This window comes from Pipistrellus kuhlii, unplaced genomic scaffold (genome assembly GCF_014108245.1).
Source record: "Pipistrellus kuhlii isolate mPipKuh1 unplaced genomic scaffold, mPipKuh1.p scaffold_m20_p_27, whole genome shotgun sequence".
Taxonomy (NCBI): domain Eukaryota; kingdom Metazoa; phylum Chordata; class Mammalia; order Chiroptera; family Vespertilionidae; genus Pipistrellus; species Pipistrellus kuhlii.
The window spans coordinates 2971778-2993031 of NW_023425526.1; the positions used below are offsets into that span (position 1 = coordinate 2971778).

A 21254-nucleotide genomic window follows, 5' to 3' on the forward strand; every position below is an offset into this window, starting at 1 on the left:
CTGGTTCATAGGTCGATTCTCAACCACTGAGCCACATTGGTTGGGCTATGAATTTGATTTTTAGAAACTCTGATGATCTAAGTAAATGTCTACATAATGTTTTGTTTTTTTTCATTTGAGTGTAATACCCATGTAGTCAGAACATTAGGAGAAGAGAGGATCTTCTTTTTCTAAATCTTGTGCATTTCTAAATAAATTCCTGCAATTTAATGCCATACAAGTTGGTCAGATAGTTTCTAGCCTATATTGATTAGTCTAAGAGAATTATTTCCAAAGCGAGCAAAGACTTCAGAGGGTATAAAACCTAGTATCATATGAAAGTACTGTAAGAAATTATGGTTTATGATCTGTCATGTTGCGCCATATAATTGTTTTTTTCACCAAAATATATCAGGAAGTTTTCAGAATTGAGTTCAGGTAATGTGGCTGGCAGTGAAGAATTGGGTAATATGGTGGAGACTATTTAAATCAGAGTGCAAAGAAAATTTTCTTCACCCTTTGAGGGTGATTCTGTTGCAGTTTTTCCTCTCTTAAACAGTTGAGCTTCAGACACTAGGACATTTTCCTCTATTGTATTAAGAAAACTTCATGTTTCTGGAGTAACAGTTGGGTTCTAGTTTACAAAAGAAAAATGATAACATTCATTAAGTCTAGTAATCTTTTTTCTTGGAATGAGTTCAAATTATGTGCATCAGCATTGTACAAGTCTTTTATCAAGTCCGGATAAGAGGAAAGAAATGGAGAGCAATTTTTTGTCTTTGATTTATGTGTTTTCATTATATGATTAAAGAGGATTAAGGATGGATAAAATTCAATCAAAATGTGTTTATTCATTTTCTTTTCTTTAATTGGTTGTTTATATGTAATCAGGAAGTCTATTAATTTCAACTCTTACTAGAGTAAAAGTTGTTAGTACTGATATTTTTAACAGATTCAGATAGTAATAAAAGATTATTTGTCTTTTAAAATCATTCTTGCCATGAGTCAGTGCTGAAATTATGCTGCTTGTAAAATTCCAATGGATGAGAGCTAGAATTTGATATGACTGGCATAATTTGAGATTTTAATTGGAGCTTAAAAAAATAGAAATAACCCACTACAGGTTTTACGTTTGTAAAAAAAGAAAAAAGAAAAAAAAAAGAAAGAAAGAAAGAAAAAGAAGAAAGAAAATCTGTCCACCAGAAATAATTTTCTTTAGAGAATAATAATATTTAGATGTGAAAAGTGAAATCAATAACTTACCAATATGGCAAGGCTTACACACAAGATATCCTTAAATGTGAGAATTATAGAATTTCCTTTGATATTTTCTTGGTGTTCTTTGTACTTGTAAAAAATTGAGGTAAACATGGCATATAACATATTAGTTTTAGGTGTACAACTTAATTAAATACTTATGCCCACTACAAAGTGATTGCTACAGTGAGTTAGTGAACATCCATTACCATACACAATTGACTCCCTGCACCCATTGCACTCATCACCCAAGCCCCTTCCCATCTGACAAACACCTGTACGTTCTCTGTATGTATGATTATTGTTTTGTGTTGCTTATTCATTTGTTTTGTTTTCATGTTCCACATATGTGAAATCACACAGTATTTACCTTTCTCTGCCTGACTATCTCACTTGGCATAGTAGCCTCAAGATCCATTCATGTTGTCACAAATGACAAGGTTTCATTGTTCTTATGGCTGATTAGTATTACATTGTATATAAGTACCACAACTTCTTCTATTTTTATTCATCCATTTCCCCCCATATCTTGGTTATTGTAAATAAGGCTGCAGTGAATATAGGGATGCATATATCTTCTTCATTTAATGTTTTTCATCTTTATAGGATAAATACCCACAAGACAAATTGCTAAATCACATGGTCGTTCTACTTTTAATTTTTGGAGGAGCTTGCATAGTGTTCTCCACAGTGGGCACTCTAATTTACTTTCCCACCAAAAGTGCACAGCAGTCCTCTGCATCCTCCCCAAAACTTATTTCTTGTCTTTTTGAGGATAGCCATTCTGACAGGTGTGAAGTGATTTCTCTTTGTGGTTTTGATTTTCATTTCTCTGTTGATTAGTGATGTTGAGCATCTTTTCATGTATCTGCTGGCCATTTATATGTCTTCTTTCAAAAAATGTCTATTCATATCCATTGGACATTTTTTAATCAGTTTGTTATTTTGTTAACGAGGTGTATGAATTCTTTCTATATTTTGGATTTAATTCCTTATTAAAGACTAGAGGCCCAATGCACAAAATTCATGCAAGAGTAGGCCTTCCTTCCCCCAACTGCCAGCACCAGCTTCCCTCTGTCCGCCAGCAGGCACCTGGGACCTGGGCTTCCCTCACAGAGGGAGGTCTCACCCCTGGGCCTCCCTCTTTGGGGTTACTGTGGAGCCCTCTGATTGATTGCCCTGCCAGTCAGTGGCCAGGGCTGCCCTCTGCGGGGCGATCATGAGGCGATGGCCGGACCCTTAACCAATCACATTGTACCCACCTTGGCTGGCTTGGCGCCAGTGGGTGTCATAGCATGGTCGTCTGGAAGGTTGTCCGGTCTAATTAACATATTATGCTTTTATTATTATAGATATGCTTTGCAAATATCTCCCATTTAGTTTGTAATCTTTTCGTTTTGTTGACGGTTTCCTTCACTGAGCAGAAGATTTTACTTAGATGAAATCCTATTTATTTTATTTTTGCTTTTGATACCATTGCTTTTAGAGTCAGATCCAAGAAATCATTGCCAAGAACAATGTCAGGGAGCTGACTGCCTGTGTTTTCTTCCAGGAGTTTTAAGGTGTCAAGTCTTCAGTCCATTTTGAGTTGATTTTTTTGTCTGTGGTGTTAGATAGTGGGCCCGTTTTATTTTTTTGCATGTTGCTATTTAGTTTTCCCAACACCATTTATTAAAGAGACTGTCTCTTTTTCATTGTATATTCTTGCCTCCTTTGTCTTAAATTGATTGACCATATATTCATGTGTTTATTTATTGCCTCTCTATTCTGTTACATTTATTTGTGTATCTGTTTTTTATGCCAATACTATACTGTTTTGACTACTATAACCTTGTAGTATGCAGTGTCTTGGTCCAACTTCATTTTGTTGCAAAATCGAAGAATGAGTTCATGAGCAGAGTTAAGCGAAAGTGAAAGCCAAGTATATTGAGCGATAGACTCCCTTTAGCAGGGAGAGGACCCAAGTGGGATACTGCCAAAGCACTCTATCTAGGACACACACACACACACACACACACACACCCAGTTGGGTTGCATTAGCAACTAGTCAGCAAGCTGTATCTTGTTATTTGTGGACTTCCCATTATTTTCCTTCCCTCCCGTGGTCCTGTCCCTAAGTACCTATAGCTCTTCTATCTCCGAATTCCCCCATCCAATTTGGAAACCTCAAGTGCTTTGGTTGCAGGCTATTCCCCGGGATGGATGCTGATTGAGGCTCATGCAGGAGGCAACCAAACAATCAATGGTACTTCTCTCATATCAGTATTTCTCTCTCTCTTTCCCTCTCTCTGCCCTCTCTAAAAATTATATCCTACAGGGAGGATTAAGAATAATTATACTAATAAAAGGTAATATGCTTATTAGATTGGACATCTTCTGGGCAACCTTCCGGATGTCCTTCCAAAGCCACAGTGGCGGGGCAGAGGCAATTAGGGGCAATCAGGCCGGCAGGGGAGAGCAGTTAGGGGGGATCAGGCTAGCAGTTAGAGGGATCAGGCTGACAGGAGAGAGCAGTTAGGGCAATCAGGCCTACAGGGGAGGGCAGTTAGGGGTGACCAGGCCACCAAGGGAGGAAAGCTAGGGGCAATCGGGCCAGCAGGGGAGGGCAGTTAGGAGCAACCAGGACAGCAAGGGAGGGCCGTTAGGGGCGACCAGGCTGGCAAGGAAGGGAAGTTAGGGTGACCAGGCCAGCAGGAGAGGGCAGTTAGGGGTGACCAGGCCGGCTGGGGAGGGCAGTTAGGGGCAATTGGGCCGGCTGGGGAGTAGTTAGGCTTTGATTAGGCTGGTAGGGGAGTGGTTAGGGGGTGATCAGGTTGGCAGGCCGAAGCAGGGGCAATCAGGCAGGCAGGCAAGCAGTTGGGAGCCAGCAATCCTGGATTGTAAGAGGGATGTCCCAGTGTGGAGAGGGTGCAGGCTGGGCTGAGGGACTCCCCCCCCCCCCCCCCCCCCATGCATGAGTTTCTTGTGCACCAGTCCTCTAGTAATAAATAAAAAGGAAAGGGGTCAACCTAAACAGAACTTGGAGGTACTGGTTGTTGGAAAGGTTGCTGAGATGGTAGGCCAGGCTGAGAATGGAACGAATTTCCGAAAAAGGCCATTTGGAGGGAGAAGAAAAAATTAACCCAGTTGGAGGAAGGCTGTAGGTTGAGAGTAAAGTTGCATAAGTGTCTATCAGCTGTCCTAAACCCTTCCCTGCAGGGACTGTTCTGTTGATGAAATCTGGTGGACTTTTGGATGAGTGTTCAGTTATGCTGCTTAAATATGACTCTGGTGACTGAACGGCTCTGCCTGTGAGTGTGCCTCTTGTCGTTTCTGTGATTTGGAAGTTATAAAGTTCATTGAGGTGCGTGAGTTGGAATGGGGGTCCTCCATGTTTCTTATAGAAGGATAGACTGGATTGGCCCATGCGTGTAAGGAATTTGAGGCTGCTGTGTAGCTAGTTGATGAGAGGGGAAGACAGAGCCAACAGTCCCTCGAGAGAGAGAGAGTTTAGTGTTGAGGTGATGTGCTAGGTTGAGGGTTTGAGAAAGATAGTGAGGACTTAGAAGATGTTCAAGAGGTATGGGGTAGACCTTCGTGCACAGTACTAGTAAGAGGAGGAGGAGGAGGCTTGGGTGGAGGGAGAGTGGTATAATTAGTAAGGACTAGGGTAATCGGGACCCTGACGCTCAGTTTGGAATATACTCTCCTGCCCTGGTCTCCACATGACTTCAGGAGATTAGCTCAGTATTTCAGGATCCCAGCAGGGGCAGAAAATGGGTCCCTCAGGAATTATTCTAGGGTTTCGGTGATCCTCAGAAAAGAAAGATAAGAACTATTAAGATGATGAAGAGAATGATTACCCAGAGATACCAGAACATTTTACTTATCTGGCATCTGTGGCTTCTCCAGGGGTCTTTCGGAAGAGACGTTTCAATCCTCCAGGAGCTCACAGGAGTACTGGTCACCCTGATCCTGTGTCCCTAGATTCTCCTCCTGGCCCTTCCTGTCCTTGGTCCTACCCGGTGTCTAAACTTCCACTCTCGAGTGGTGAATCCAGGAGTCAGTTCCACTGACCTTGAATGCTGAGGCATAGACAGCATCAGTGTATATGGCCCTTCCCAAAGAGGCTGAGGGAGATGAGAGAGAAGGGAGAGACTTTACCAGGACTGCATCTCAGGTAGAAGAGGGAATTGCCAATTTCTGCTGAGAGTTGGCCAGGGCAGTAATACCTGAACCTGTGCAGCTGTTTCCTTGTCTAATAACTGGTCACTGGTGAGGAATGGACGGCCATAAGCATCTCATTAACACTAGGGCCTAAGTTTTTAAATATATATATATTTTATTGATTTTTTACAGAGAGGAAGAGAGAGGGATAGAGAGTTAGAAACATCAATGAGAGAGAATCATTGATCAGCTGCCTCTTGCACACCTCCTACTGGGGATGAGCCCACAACCAAGGTACATGCCCCTGACCGGAATCGAACCCGGGACCTTTCAGTCCGCAGACTGACGCTCTATCCACTGAGCCAAACCTGTTTCGGCTAGGGCCTAAGTTTTGAAGTGTGCATCTTATAAGCACTGTGGGCCAGAGAAGGTGAGTCTCCTGGTGAGCTTTCTGTGATGTCTCTTTAAGATCATTAGTTTTCTCCGCCTTCCTGAGGACTGTGGTCTCCAAGCACTGTAACTGCTATTGGCGCCCCAAAGCCTTGGAAACCCCCGGGTGGCACTTCTGAATGATGGACCATGGTCACGTTGCAGGGTCCTAGGCAACACAAATCGAGACAAGGGATTTCTAACTGCTCCTTGTGCCTTCTTAGTCTGGCCCGGGAATGCTTCCACCAGTCAGTGAGAGTGTCTGCCACCGAGGAGTTCCTGGTCCCTCTTGATTTAGGCATTTGGGTCACATCAGTCTGCCAGCTTGCCCAGGCTGTTCTCCTGTCCTTCGAGTTTCGGGTAGGGCAGCTCTTTATTGTGGGGTAATTCTTTTGGCATATCTCACAGGCCCTGATGGCCTGTTGGGTAGTTCTCTGGAGATTTCTGCTTACGAACAACTGCTGAACCATCTGATGGACCTCCTCACTCCCAGGTGGAAAGCCTGGTGTAGGGTTCGAATAACTTTTCATCTACTGTCTTGGGGAGGAGAAGTGTACCTTACCTTCCTCGGCTTGTCTCCCTTCTGGGGTATGCAGAGTGTCCCCGAGCAAGGCCCATCCTTTCCAGCGAAGAGTCCTCCCAGATTACAGTCTCCCACGTTCTCAGTTACTGGCCCCTGGCAGCACCTTGGCAGCTAGGTCAGCTTCCTGCTTTCTTCTGAAACCCTGCCCATGCCCTCTGATATCCTCAGCAATGTACGACTGCCCCCGCTGGGGAAGGGAGACTGCTGATAGGGGCCTACCCATCTCCTTATGAAATTGAATGGGAGAGCCGTCAGCCGCCATGAAGTGCTTTCCTCCCAAATAGCAGCCTGGGCATGGAGACCAAATCTGCATACTTGAGTCTGTGTAAATGTTTGTTTGCTCTTTGACCTTGGCTTACCCCTAAGGTTCTTGTGAGGGCAGTCAGTTCTGCCAGCGGTGCTCTTTCCATAATGATGCCAAAGGTTACAGCCACATAGCCTGCTTTCCGGACCCCTTGCTCCACAAAGGAGCGTCTGTCTGTAAAGAGCATTAACTTGGGGTTCTCTAAAGGGGTTTCTCTTAGGTCCTCCCTTGCTGCATGAGTCTGAAGTATAATCTGCTCACAGTCAGGCCTATGTCTTCACCCTCCTGGGGAAGGAAGGTAGCTGGATTCATTGTGGGGCGTTTTAACTGGACAGCTAGCCCCTCTAATAAAAGTCCGCCCTTAGAGGCTAAGAGGTAAGACACATTATGGGAGTGGGGAGGGTGGTGCAGACGGTGAAGTCTCTTCCAATGTTAATTTGATAGCTTCTGGTTGCAGCAGGGCTACCACTGCTACTGTTCGGAGACAAGCTAGCCAGCCATTGGCTATGATGTCTGATTCCTCACTCAGGTGTCCCACCGGTTGCTGTACAGGGACTCAGAGCTGAGATAAGACCCCGAGGGCCATGTCTCCCCTTTCAGTTACATACAGATTGAAATCCTGTCCGGTGGGAAGACCCAGGGCTGGAGTGTGAAGGAGGGCCTGCTTGAGTCTAAAAGCCAATTCAGCTGCTGGCTCCCACTCCAGAAAAGTTAAGTTCTCTTGCTGTGCTTCTTTGATCATCTCATTTAGAGGACAGGCAGGCTCTCATATCTGGAATCCATAATCTACAAAATCCAGTAATGCCCCAAGCTTCTGAGTTGCTTTAAGACATGGGGCAGAGGGCAGGAAGAAATAGGCTTGGCCCTCCCCTCCCCAGAGCCTTACTTCTCTTTGTTAAAACCAAGCCCACATATGGCACAGATGCCTAGCAAAGTTGTGCCTTGGACTTTGGGACCTTATATGCTCTTTCTGCCAGGAATTAAGCAAAGCTCTTGTATCTTCTTGCGAGATCTCCTCTGAGGGGCCACGTAACAGAATGTCACCAGCAGACTGTATAACTGGAGTCTGTGGATGCTCAAATTGGCATAAGCCCTGAGCTAAGGCCTGACCAAACCAGGGGGCGATCTGTAAACATTGGGGCAAAACAGTCCGAGTTAATTGGGTAGACTGGTCTGAGGGATCTTCAGATGCAGAAAGAAACTGGGAGTCGGGATGCAAGGGTAGACAAAAGAAGGCATCCTTAAGGTCTAGGACTGTAATCTTTCCTATCCTCTGGCATTGGGGCCACAAGGTATATGGGTTAGGATCCGCAGGATGTTTAGGGGTGACTGCTTCATTAATGAGTCTGAGGTCTTGGACAAGCCTCCATTCTCCATTGGGCTTTGGATGCCCAGAATAGGAGTGTTTTACGGATTGTTACAAGGTCTTACCAGGCCTTGGGCTTAAAATTGCTTATTAGAGCTTGTAATCCTTTCCTTGCCTCTGGCTTGAAGAGGGTATTATTTCTGATGTGGAAAGGAAGCTGAATCCCTATGGTGCTTTGTGCCGGGTTTGCCCTAACCGCTGCCAACTTTCCCTTGTGTTGCACACACTTTGGGATCAATTTCAGTCTCTACTAACGATAGGCAGAGTACTTATTTTGGTGCCATGCAAATATTGGTCCCAAAATGGGCCAAGATGTCTAGCCCCAATAGGGGAGTCGGAATTTCTGGTAAAATAAGGAAGGCATGTGGGAAAAACTGTCCCAGTTACAGCTCAAAGGCTGAGAGAAATGCCTAGTTACCAGCCCCTCAGACAGGCCTTTAACAGTCACAGTATGGGATGAGGGTAGGCCAGGGTTGGAGAAGAAAGCACAGAAGGTGGCTCTAGTGTTGAGGAGGAAACTAATTTCCTTGCCCTCAGCAGTCAGGGTTCCCCAGGGCACCTGGGTGAAGATGACCGTCCATGTCATAGCCAGGTGGGAAGGTCCCTGGGCCCATCAGGCCTGCTGCTGGACCATTTGAGATGCCGGATCAGCCCGGGACGGCCTGTGTCCCTTTGGACAGCCCACCTTCCAGTGGTTCCCTCTGCAGATAGCATAGGGCTTAGGGGGTGGCTTGCTGCTTCCCCTGCGGGCAGTCTTTCTGGACGTGCCCTAGCTAGCCACAGTTGTACAAGTAACTGTGGGAGACTTGCGTCCTTCGAGTCCCTGATTTTTGACAGTCTCTTGGAGCGCTACAATCGGGTCTGCAGTCGTCTTTTTGCCTTTGGCCTTCCTCTCCTCGGCCTCCTCTTGATTCCGGTTGTAAAAGACTGAGGTGGCGATATTTTGGAGGTTCTCTAAGGTACTATCAGGGCCTGTTGCCAATGTCTGTAAATCTGTTAATGTCTGGGGCCAACAAATTTGTCTTTCAAAATAAGTTGGCCCTCCAAAGAGTCTGGGGACATGGAAGTGTACTTCCATGAGTCTGTCCATGAAGGCCTAGGGATTCTTACCCTTCCCTTGATCTATAGTTGACAATTTAGAGAAGCTCAAGGGTTTGGAGCGGTACCTTCCTAATGCTTGAATCACACAGACATGAACATGTTTCCTATTCCAATCTTCTAGCTCATCATCAAGATATTTAGGTCTTCCCAGGGGACAGCCTGTTGGCCAGCAGGGTAATGGTCAATCTGATCGGGGAGGCCCCACCTGCATTTGCCAAGTGTTCATCTCCAAACGGCTGAGCTGCCTCTGTGACTGATGGTTTCTCTGACCCTGACAGAGTCTGACTTAGGAGAAACATTGCGTCCTTCCATGACAAATGAAAGGCTTGTGTTAACTCCTGGAAAACGTCTATGTACTTGTCAGGGTTGTCTAAAAATTTCCCCCAATCCATCTTCATTTGTCTTACGTCTTGTAAGGAAAGTGGTACCTGAACCCAAGTGAGTTCGAGCTCTCCCTGGGCCACCACCAGAAGCTGAGGGCCAGGGTGGCCGAGTCTCCTTTGTCTAGCTGGGAGGTCCTCCCGGGGGTCCTGGATAAGAAGGACACGATGATTCCGAATCACTTGATGGAGCACAGACTCTGCTGTCTCCCTAGGGGTTCTCATTCTCTGGTACCACTTTGGATTAGTGCTGCCAGAAGCGAGGGAGCAATTCTGCACTGCCCCACAATTTCTGATTGTCCCTTAAAGCAAAGAAAGCTGAACATACAGAACCTCAGACCACTTCCCTTCCCTTCTACAGGCAAGATCTAGTCGCAAGATGTTTTATACTTCTCTCTGAGGGCCATGTCTCTCCATCTGCAAGCTTATATCGAGGCCACGCATGAGTACAAAAGATCAGGAGCTTTTCCTTAAGGGTTTGTGGGTCAAACGAATCCCAGTATACAACCTGGGGGAATGCTGACCTTGATGGTAGATGAGGTGCTCATCTGAAAAGACAAAAAGAACAAAGAGGTGACCAGTGCCATCTTGTTTGGGCTCTTACAAGACACCTCCCGTTTAGGGCAAGAGGAAGATTGGATATTTTTCTGTTGATTTTTAGAGTGGAAGGTGAGGGTAGAAGGGGAGAATCGTCAATGTGAGAGACACATTGATTGGTTGCCTGCCACATGTGCACCAACTGAGTCCAGGGATCAAACCTCCAACCCAGGTACATGCCCTTGACCAGGAATTGAACCTATAGCTCTCCAGTGCATGGCCCGGCACTCTAACCACTGAGCAACAACAGCCAGGTCTGTTCCTGGACTGTTAGAAAAAATTATTATTATTTTTTAATATATTTTATTGATTTTTTACAGAGAGGAAGAGAGAGGGATAGAGAGTTAGAAACATTGATGAGAGGGAATCATCGATCAGCTGCCTCTTGCACACCCCCTACTGGGAATGTGCCCGCCACCAAGGTACATACCCTTGACTGGAATTGAACTTGGGACCTTTCAGTCTGCAGGCTGACGCTCTATCCATTGAGCCAAACCGGTTATGGCTAGAAAAATTATTATTAAATGTTTTGGAATTTACCGTGGTAACATTGGATAATAAAAATAAATATATAGATTTCAAGTGTATGATTATATAATACATTATCTGTATATTATATTATATGATCACAACCCAGGTAAAATCTCCTTCCAACACCATTTATCCTTTTCTGTACCCTCTCCTATCTCCTCGCATAGCAATCCTTTATCTCTGGTAATCAAAATACTGTTGTCTGTGAGTATGAGTTTTGTTTTGTTTTGAAAAAAATTATTATTATTTTTAGAGGTAGAAGATGGGAGAGAAAGAGAAAGAAACGTATATCAGTTGTCTTCCATGTGCACTTGACTGAGAACAAACCCCAACTTGGACATGTGCCCTGAATGGGAATCGAACTGGTGACCTTTTTGTATATAGGAAGATGCTCCACCAAGTGAGCCACACTAGCCAGGGCTATAAGCTTGTATGTTGTTTTTTCCCCTGCTTAATCTCTGTACATATTTCACCTAGCTCCACAACCGTCCTCATGTGTGACAGCTTACAGTCTATTTTCTATAAATCTGTTTCTCTTTTGTTTGTTAGTTTATTTTGTTCATTAGATTCCACATATGAGTGAAATCATATGGTACCGGTAGTTGTTTTTCTCTGACTGGCTTATTTTGCTTAGTATAATAATCTCCAGGTCTGTCCATGCTGTCTTAAGGGTAAGAGCTCCTCCTTTTTTACAGCTCTTGATTTCATTGATATTTTGTATTGCTATTTTAGACTCTCTTGCTTATTTCTGCTCTCATCTTTTTTATTTTCTTTCTTCTACTCACTTTGTGCGTTGTTTGTTGTTTTTCTAATTCCTTGAAGTGTAAAATTTGATTGTTCATTTGAGATTTTTCTTCCTTCTTGAGGTCGGCCTGGAAAGCTATGAATTTTCCTCTCAGGATTGCTCTCACTTTATCCCATTGATTTTGGGTTGTTTTTTATTTTAATTTGTTTCAACGTATCTTTAGATTTCTTTTTTGATCTCATTGTTAACCAGTTTTTTGTTTAGTATCATGTTATTTAGCCTCCATGCTTTTGTGAGTTTTTCAGTTTTTTATTGTGATTGATTTCTAGTTTCAATACTCTTATAGTTAGAGAAGATGGTTGATATAATTTCAATATTCTTGAATTTATTGACACTTGTTTTGTGTCCTAACATGTGTTGTATGCTAGAAAGGACATGTGTACTTTGTTGTTGTTGTTTTTCCCCCAATTATTATTTTATTTATTTTTATTTTATTTATTTATTTTTTAAATCAATCTTTATTGTTCATATTATTACAAAGGTTCCTCATTTCTTCCCCCCTCCACCAGGTTCCCACCCCACCCTCCGCCCCCTCCCCATCCCCCATTGTCCTCATCCATAGGTGCACAGTTTATGTTCAATCTCTTCCTCCCTCCCTTTCCCCGATAGTAAATCCCTTTTCAGATAGTAAATCAGTTACTTAGCATTTTCTCATATCAATAATACCTCCACATGACCAATGATACCCTTCACACAAAAGACATTTCCAAATAGGTCAACCAGCCTCATCCAGGCCCCACCCAAGGCACTCACAGATCAACACCCCAGCGCTATACTAACTCAACACATCCAGATCTAAGCCTTCATCACTTGATTCAGCAGACCCTCAAGTTTCCGCAAAAGTTTCCAGCCATGTCTGAGAGGCAGCCGTGGGGCAGGGGCAGGCTAGGAGCGAGCTGTTCCGGGCCTGGCTGCTCCGGCCAGGACATGTGTACTTTGAAAAGAATATATATTATTCTGCTTTGGGGTGAAATGTTCTGAAAATATCAATAAATACATCTGATCTATTGTGTCATTGAAAGCTGCCATTTCCTTATTGATTTTCTATCCAGAGGATCTCTCCATTGATGTCTGTGGGGGTGATAAAATCTCCTACTATAACTGTAATATTGTCAGTATCTTCTTTTATTTCCATAATGGTTGACTTTACATATTTCTATGTTACTACATTGGATATATAAATGTTTATAAAGATTATAGTCTCTTATTGGATTGCTCTCTTTATCTTTATATAATGTCCTCCTTTGTTTCTTACTATAGCCTTTGTTTAAAGTCTATTTTGTCAGCCCGGCCAGTGTGGCTCAGTTGGTTGAGCATTGTCTCATGCACCGAGAGGTTGCTGGTTTGATTCATGATCAGGGCACAATCCTAGATTGCAGGCTCAATCCCCAATAGGGGGCATGCAGGAGGCAGCCAATTAGTTTTTCTTTCTTATTGGTGTTGCTATTTCTCTGAAATCAATAAAAACATATTTAAACATTTAAAAAATATAGTCTAATTATCACTATCCCAGATATTTTTTCCCCTTTACATTTGCATGAAATATCTTTTTCCATCCCTGTGCTTTTAGTCTGTGCATATCTTTCATTCTCAGGTGGGTCTCTTTTAGACAGCATGTATATGGCTCTTTTTTTTCTTATCCTTTCAGCTACCCTTTGCCTTTTGATTGAAGAACTTACACTATTTAAAGTGATTATTAATAGGTATGTATTTATTGCTATTTTATTTATTTAACTATATTCCTTTTTCTTTTTTTTTTTTATCATTCTCTTTATTGGCCCTTTAATCTTTCTTATAATACTGGGTTGGTCTTAACAAACTCATTTAGATTTCATTTGTCTGGAAAAGATCTTTAAATCGTCTTCACTTTTAAATTTTACTTTTGTTGGGTAAAGTAGTCTTTGTTGAAAGTCGTTCCTTTTTAGCACTGAATATTTCATTCTACTCCCTTCTGGCCTGAAATGTTTTCTATTTAGAAATGAGCTAAAAGTATTATGGGAGCTTCTTTTTAAGTACCTTCTTTTTCATTATGTTGTTATTTTTCAGATCCTTTTTTTGTCTTTAACCTTTCTATTTTAATTAAGATATATTTGGTGTGGGCCTCTTTGGGTTCATCTTGCTTGGGATTGTGTGTGCTTCCTGAACTTGTGTGCTTTTTCCTTTACCAAGTTAGAGAAATTTTAGTTATTATTTCTTCTAATAGGTTCTCAATTTTTTTGCTGTCTCTCTTCTCATTTCTCTACTACCATATGTTAATATTGATACACTTCATTTTGCCCTAAGGTTCTTTAAACTATTTTCATTAAAAAAATGTTGTTATTGTTGCTCTGATTGGGCAGCTTTTCTACCTTGTTTTTCAAATCACTGATTCATTTGTCCACTTCATCCAATTTTATTTATTCCTTTCCGTGTATTCCTATATATTATATTCTTCATTTCTGACTGGTATGTTTTATGATTACTGTGTCCTCTTTTGCATGTTGTGGTCATTCCTACTAAGTTCCTTGAAGGTCTCACGAAGTTCCTAGAACATCCTTATAACCATTTTTTTTTTTTTTTTTTTTTTTTTTTTTTTTTTTTTTTTTTTTTTTTACTCTATCCTGATAAATTGCTTACCTGAACTTCATTTAGTCTTTTTTTGGGGATTTCTACTGTTCTTTCATTTTGGCATGCTTCTTTGTCTCTCCATTTTGGCTGCATCTTTGTATTTGTTCCTATATTTTAGTCTTTGGACAGTGGCCTTAGTAGGTGTCCTGTGGTACTAATGGTGCAGTTTCCTTGATCACCTGATCTGGGTGCTACAGGAATGTCCCATGTTTGGGTTATGTGAGCTCTTCTGTTGCAATAGAGTCTTGATTGATATTGGCTTATCCATGTGTGGTGTCAACCCTGTGTCTGGCTGACTGTGAAGATCAACTTCAACCACAGTGTATGGCCTGCTGTGCCATACACTGATTACACAAAGCAGAATTCACCTCAGAAGGGTCTGGCATCTGCAGAGATCTCCCTTTGGATGTGTCACTAGTGAAGATAGTTGGATCCTGGGCTGATGTCTGAAGCTGGCCACTGATGTGTTTAAGTTCTGGGGCCTCTTCGGATGGACTGTGGTGCAGGCCAGTGTCAGATGCTGCCTGTGACTGGTTGTCAATGTTAGATGCTGCCTATGATTGGCTGTCAGCAATGTTTTTTGGAGCTACAAACGATTTAGATTGTGGCTGCCTTTGCTTAGCCTGAATGTGAATGGAAAGGACTAAGTTTCACAATAAGGCTAGCTTTTATCAGCATTGGGCCTGGGAGTATGTCTATAAAAGACCTGAGGCATTCTGAAGTCCACCTCCATTTGCCTCTGCCTGCCAGCTGCTTGCTAGGCTACTTACTGAAAGAGCCTCTTGCACTACTCAAGTTGCCCGAGCTAGGTTCTCAGTGAGTAACTAGGTAGGGATATTCACCAGATTGATTCAGATTCAAACTCAGTTTCAATGCTGGGGCTGAGGCCACTCAGCAAACGCCCTAGCGTATACCACACAGCACACACACCTTTGTGGTGGCCAGGCCTAAGGGAGTCATCAGGATGAGGCCAGCAGTTTTTCAGACCCAAACAGAGCAAGATTTGGCTGTGTGAATGTAAGGCTCTGCTCTAGTTGGGGGTGCAAAGGAAAAATGGCCCATGTCCTAGAGCCACACAACTTAGCCTGCCCCGTTTGTGCTGGTAGGAGACAGCTCAGCAGGACACAGCCTTTATGAGCCAGAAGGATGAGGCCGGCGGACGTCTTATGTGGGAGAGGCTCTAACCAGGCTTGTGGAAGGGGTGGGGAGTGGCCTGCTTGCCAGAGCCATTCAAGTCAGTCTTTCTAGATTCAACCCAGACCGTGGCAGAGTGGAGCCACCGGGATTCTGAAGGGTGAGGCTGTGCGGAGCCCAGAGAGTGGAGCTAGAGGATCTTCAGTGAGGGCTAAGCACCAGTCAGGCTCACGGGAAAGTGGAGTGAATGGCCCCTGCCTCAAACCCACACAACTCAATCACTAACACTCTCCGAGTCTGCCCAGGCCTCCACATCCAGCCCCAGAAGACTCCTCAGCAGGCACAAGCGCCACAGGTGGGGGTATTGTAATACCCCAGACTGTTGGCACGTGGAGGGAAGTGCTCCAGCTAACAGAGATGGAGCCTGCAGTGTAGGAGAGGAGCTCTTTCCAGGGATCCATGCGGCTGGCTCTTCAGCTCTCCCCCCAGAGCTACAAATCCCACTCTCTCCTCACATAAATCTGGTCTGCTCTGCCCGCCCTCTGCCAGACCCTAGGGTGAGTGCCTGTGAAGGAGATTTTGTGCTTTGGCCCTTTTAGAAGACTCCGGTCTCTTTCTTTATAAGGGACAGAAACCCTTGCTTTTCTCAGCCACATGCTATGCTGGCGTCTCTTCCCGACTCTGGTTCTTTGGACTAGGGAACCCAGCGTGGGTTTGTGTCTCCATGCCTCTCAGGGTAAACTCCTATAGCTGAGATATCCATGCAGAATCTAAGTCACTACCCGTGTGGACGGAGCCAGCCCTTTTGCGTCTCTACCTTTCCTACCAGTCTCAATGTGGCTTCTACTGTAAACCTTGATTATAAGAGTTCTCTTTACCTAATCTTCAGTTTGTTATTCAGGATGAGTGTAGCTTCCACCTACTTTGCTGCCATCTTGGATCTCTGTGAATGCCTTATCCATTTGCAGCTAAGGTTCAAATTTTGAGAAGGGGCTGATGCACAAATGAATACAGTAGACAAGAAATATAAATTTAGAAGGCATGGGACAGCCAGGCAGGGACCTTTCTCTAGTGGAGAAGCTCTCTGAAACCCTGACCTATCAGCTTTTATTTACTTGAATACACATTTGCCCTTTAAGAATAGAAATAGGTATATCAATGGTAAAGTTTGGTAAACAATAAAAGTATTATCACATTAGGGAATTGCCTTAAGCCATTTGACCAATAGCAAGGCATTATGCGGACTTTCAGTCCTGCTGAATATCCAAGTCCATTAGCCTTCCATGAGACTTCTTGCATGATTATGCGAACTATTGTTGGTCTTTGCTTCCAGCAATCCCCCCTTTTGGTTTTCTTTTTTCTTTTCTTTTTTCTTTTAAAAAAAAATATATTTTATTGATTTTTTACAGAGAGAAAGGGAGAGAGATGGAGAGCTAGAAACGTCGATGAGAGAGAAACATCGACCAGCTGCCTCTTGCACACCCCCTACTGGGAATGTGCCCGCAACCAAGGTACATGCCCTTGACCGGAATCAAACCTGGGACCTTTCAGTCCGCAGACTGACACTCTACCGCTGAGCCAAACTGGTTTCGGCCCTTTTGGTTTTCTTAATAAATCTTGAAAAGTGTATGCCACTTGCAAGTCTTGGGTCCTTTTAAGACTTTACATTCTGCATCTGCAGACTAGAATTACACATATAAGAACAGGAATGAGACAGACAATAGTGGTTATGCTAACAGGCAAATGTAGGGAAATACAATGAAAAGGATTGTGTTCTTTTATATCCTTTTAAAAATTGTCAGGTATTTAAGGAATTAGTCTGTAGTAGACTTCTTTCTGAGCCATCCGTTCTATACAGGTCCCCTTCCCAATCACTGTCCCCTGTGACATGATGGCAATGATATTCAAGTTCTGGATGGTGGACAAATGGTGGGCAATGGCAGTGCAGGTCTGAACTTCTTTGGCTTTGTCCAGGGCAACCTGCACTGACGCACAGCTGATGACTGCTAGCATGGAAAGGCGTCTTTACCATACCCCATCTCTGGATTGTTTCTCCTCTGTCTTGTCAGCGTGTTGCTTGTGGCTACTGCTATCTGTGGTTGGAGTAGTCAGTCATCTGCAGTCACAGGTACAGGGTGAGGCTCAGGGTGCAAGGTCCTCTCTCGGATTCATGTTGCGGGAATCCACATGAGCTTGGGGGAACTTTCTGGAAATATACAAGCATATCTTCTACCAAAGGTTAATAAAGGGACCTTTCCATAAACCAGACTTGGGATCTTTCTATTTAGTGAGACCATTTTCCTTTGGCTTATTCTGACACCAGTATAATTCCATGGGTATCTGGCCATCAGCATTACAAGTGAAAAAATGTAAAGTAATTAAGGCTTGATGTAGTTTATTTATAGGAGATTTCTCCACTATCCCCTCCTTTTTTGTTTTACAAGTTGGGATTTTTTATTTTTAATTACAGTTTTCTAGATATTTGAAGGGACTCTCCTTTTGTTTTTTTCTCCCAGAGTAATTTCTAGGCCACATTTAGGGAGATTCTTTTTTTAAAAAAAAACCTTTTTCTTTCTTTTAAACAGAGTAACATACTTGGTTGCTTTTTAGAAATACCAATAGGAGAGAGGTATGCTGGCCAATACTGCAATGCATACATATCAAGTAAAAGTAACTCCTTTTACTTATGATATCTTATTAATGGTGAGATTTAATGTTTGAATAATAACTATCATTTTACTTTGTAAATATTAGCGGAAGAGATTTTAAAATTTCTCCTTTTTAATAAGCTTAAAATTTACTTTTAAATAGTATTCTTTGTGGCTAGTGCTCATTTGCATATGTATGCAAATTTACTTTGGACTTTGTTAGAACCAATTGTTTATAAAATTAGTTTATATGAGACCTTGATTTTATTGTAAAAAGCTAACTTATTAAGTAACTAAAGTAGGCATCTTTATTGAAAAAGCAAAGTAAGTAAACTCATACATTTAACCTGTCAAGTACAGATGTTGCCCCATCCCCCTTGCCTATTTGAAGAGCAAGCTGTCTGAGGCTTCTTGTTTTAAGATTCCGTTGCTGAATAATCTGCTTAAGAAGTATTCAGTAACTTTGTCCTGCTTTCCCTTAGAGGTTGAGACTTTGATAACATTTAAAATATATGTATATAATGGAATTGGAGAACATCATGCTGAGTGAAATAAGCCAGTCAATGAAAGAGAAACACCACATGACCTCACCCATTTATGGATGATAACATTATAAACTGAAGAACCAAAAGATAGATAAAGAGACAGTAAAGCAACAAGCAGACTGTCAAATTACAGTGGTGAGGGTAGGGAGATCTGGGGTAGATAAGAGATCAACCGAAGGACTTGTATACATGCATATAAGTACAACCAATGGACATAAAACTCTGGGGAGGGAGGGTATGTATGGGAGGGGGGGCATTGGTATATGTACAAAGATAATAATTTAATAATAAATAAATAAATAAAATAAAATATATGTATATAAATAGAACACAGTTATCAATTTTTATTTGATAAAGCTTCCTGTATGATTTTAAGTATATTATATTGGCCTAATTTAGTTAAAAAATATTTCTTTTAAAAAGAGAGTAAATCCCTGAATAATTTCTGGGCCCTTGAAATGTTCCAAAGCTATCTCTCGGTTAAAGTCCTAATATTTAACCTGGAAAGACTGAAATATACATAACCCAAAGATTATATTATACACTTTTTGTAATTATTCTAAAAGGTATTAATTAAATTTAAACTGGTTTTTATATTAAAAATTTGGTTCAGACCAATGGCATTAATCCTTTTTTAATCGGGCCAATAAAATATTATATCCTAGGTTGAAATTTTATCACACATAGTATACATAAGGACTACAATATGTTTTGAACTCCTAATTTTTCTAGAGAAAAATCCAGAATTATTTTTCTCAAAAATGAATTTCTATGCTTTATGCATTTGATTATTATAACTATATAATCTTTCCCAATTTAATTTTAACTTTTAGAAGCCTTAAATTTTAGGTTGGTTCGTTAAATGCTTAGCATTTCTCAGGTTAGTAAAACCTTCACATTTTAAAGGATATATTTCAAATAAAATACAAGACATATTTAATTAATAGATTCAAATATATCCTTTAGATTTTTCATATGAGGCAAACTCAGATTAATATTTTACTACTTTTGGTTCAGTGAATAGAGTGTCAGCCTGCGGATTGAAGGGTCCCATGTTTGATTCTGGCCAAGGGCACATGCTCAATCTTAAGTGGGGGGCATGCAGAAGGCAGCCGATCAATAATTCTCTCTTATTATTGATGTTCTTATCTTCCTCTCGGAAATAAAAAAATATATATATTTAAAAAATATTTCAGTATTTTGTCATTTAAAAATATCTAAATATTTAATAATTTTTACCATTTAATTCAGCAGTGTTCTAACGTTTTAAGTTACCAAAGACTTTGGAAAAGTATGTTTAGACATATGAGGCTGGCGAAAGGGTAGGAGGAGGAGGGCTGACACACAAATGAATACACTAGACAAGAAATATAAATTAGAAGGCGTGGGGAGCAGGCAGTAACCTTTCTCTAGTGGAGAGGCTCTCTGAAACCCCGACCCATCAGCCTTTATTTACTTGAATACACCTTTTAGAATTGCTTTTCTGTATTGTACTTCATAGATTTTGGTGTGCTGTATTTGAATTTCCTTTTGCTCAGGTATTTCTTATTTCACTTTTGTTTTTTATTGACCCATTGGTTCAGCAGCATGTTGTTTAATCTTGTCATGTTTTGTATTATTTCAGTTTTCTTGAAATTACTTTCTAATTTTGTGGTTGGAAAAGATGCTTAATATGATTTATAGGATCTATCCTGTAGAATGCTCCATTCTTCTGAGAATGATGTTCTTGGTTAGAATGTTCTGAAAATATCTATTAATGTCATCTGATTTAGTGTATTGTGTGCTGACTTTCTCTCTTGACAGTCTATCCATTCACTTCAGTGTGGTGGTATTGTGTTGTTCTTTCTTTCTTTAGACCTGTACTTAGGTGCTTCCACATTGGTTGAAGAAATATTTGTAAATGTTATATTTCCTTGATGGATTGACCCTTTATCATTATATGATGAGCATCTTTATCTCTTTCTACATTCTTTGTTTTAAAGTCTATTTTGCCTGATATAAATATAGCTACTGCAGCTTGCTTTTGGTTTCCATTTGCATGAAACATCTTTTTCCATAACATCACTTTCATTCTGTATGTGTCTACATCTAAAGTGAATCTCTTATAGGGAGCATTTATCTAATTGTTACAGTGTTAGTTATTTTTATGAATCTTCTCATTTGACCTTCATATTAGCTTTATAATATACTATCTTCTTAATATACTTTTATCAGAGATTTTTACTCATTTTCATGTTAGTGAGTAGTGCCCTTTCTTTTCAGCTTAAAATTTGCATTTCTTGTAAGACCGGGTTAGTTTTGATGGCCTTTAGCTTTAGTTTGTCTGGAACCCTGTCTCTCCAGTTCTGACTGGTAACGTTGCCAGGTAGTTTTCTTGTTTGGAAAGGTATTTTTCCTCTCAGTCCTTTTGAATTTATCACGTCATTCCCTTCTGGCTTACAAAGTTTTTGTGAGAAATCTGCTGATAGTCTTATAGGGACTCTCTTATACTTAATACGTGTTTTTTTTTTTTTTTTTTTTTTTGTTTTGTTTTTTTTTCCCCCCTGCTTTTAAGATTTTCCTAACATTATCAACTTTAGGCATTTTATATGTTCTTTTAGCCTCTTTGGGTTCATTTTGTTTCAAATTCTCTGACTTTTTGGATAGGGTTATCTGTTTGCTTCCCAAGTTTGGGGAAGTTTTCAGCCATTATTTCTTCAAATAACTTTTCTGACCCTTTATCTTCTCTTCCTAGGACCCCTTATAATATGAATGTTATTTCACTTGATGTTTTCTTTTCTTTCTTTAAAAAAAATATATTTTATTGATTTTGTACAGAGAGGAAGGGAGAGAGAGAGTTAGT

General features: G+C 41.4%; 1 protein-coding gene across 7 annotated transcripts in view; it reads left to right on the top strand.

Annotated features, from left to right (window-relative positions):
- UXS1 (UDP-glucuronate decarboxylase 1) overlaps nt 1-21254 on the top strand; it is a 103816-nt gene that overhangs the window by 37820 nt on the left and 44742 nt on the right. The window contains exon 4 of one of the 7 annotated variants that reach the window (XM_045587269.1): nt 13127-13181. The exons of the other annotated variants lie outside the window; for them this stretch is intronic. The gene's annotated coding sequence lies outside the window, so the exon portion shown is untranslated. The remainder of the gene's footprint in view (nt 1-13126; nt 13182-21254) is intronic. 7 annotated transcript variants of the gene reach the window in all.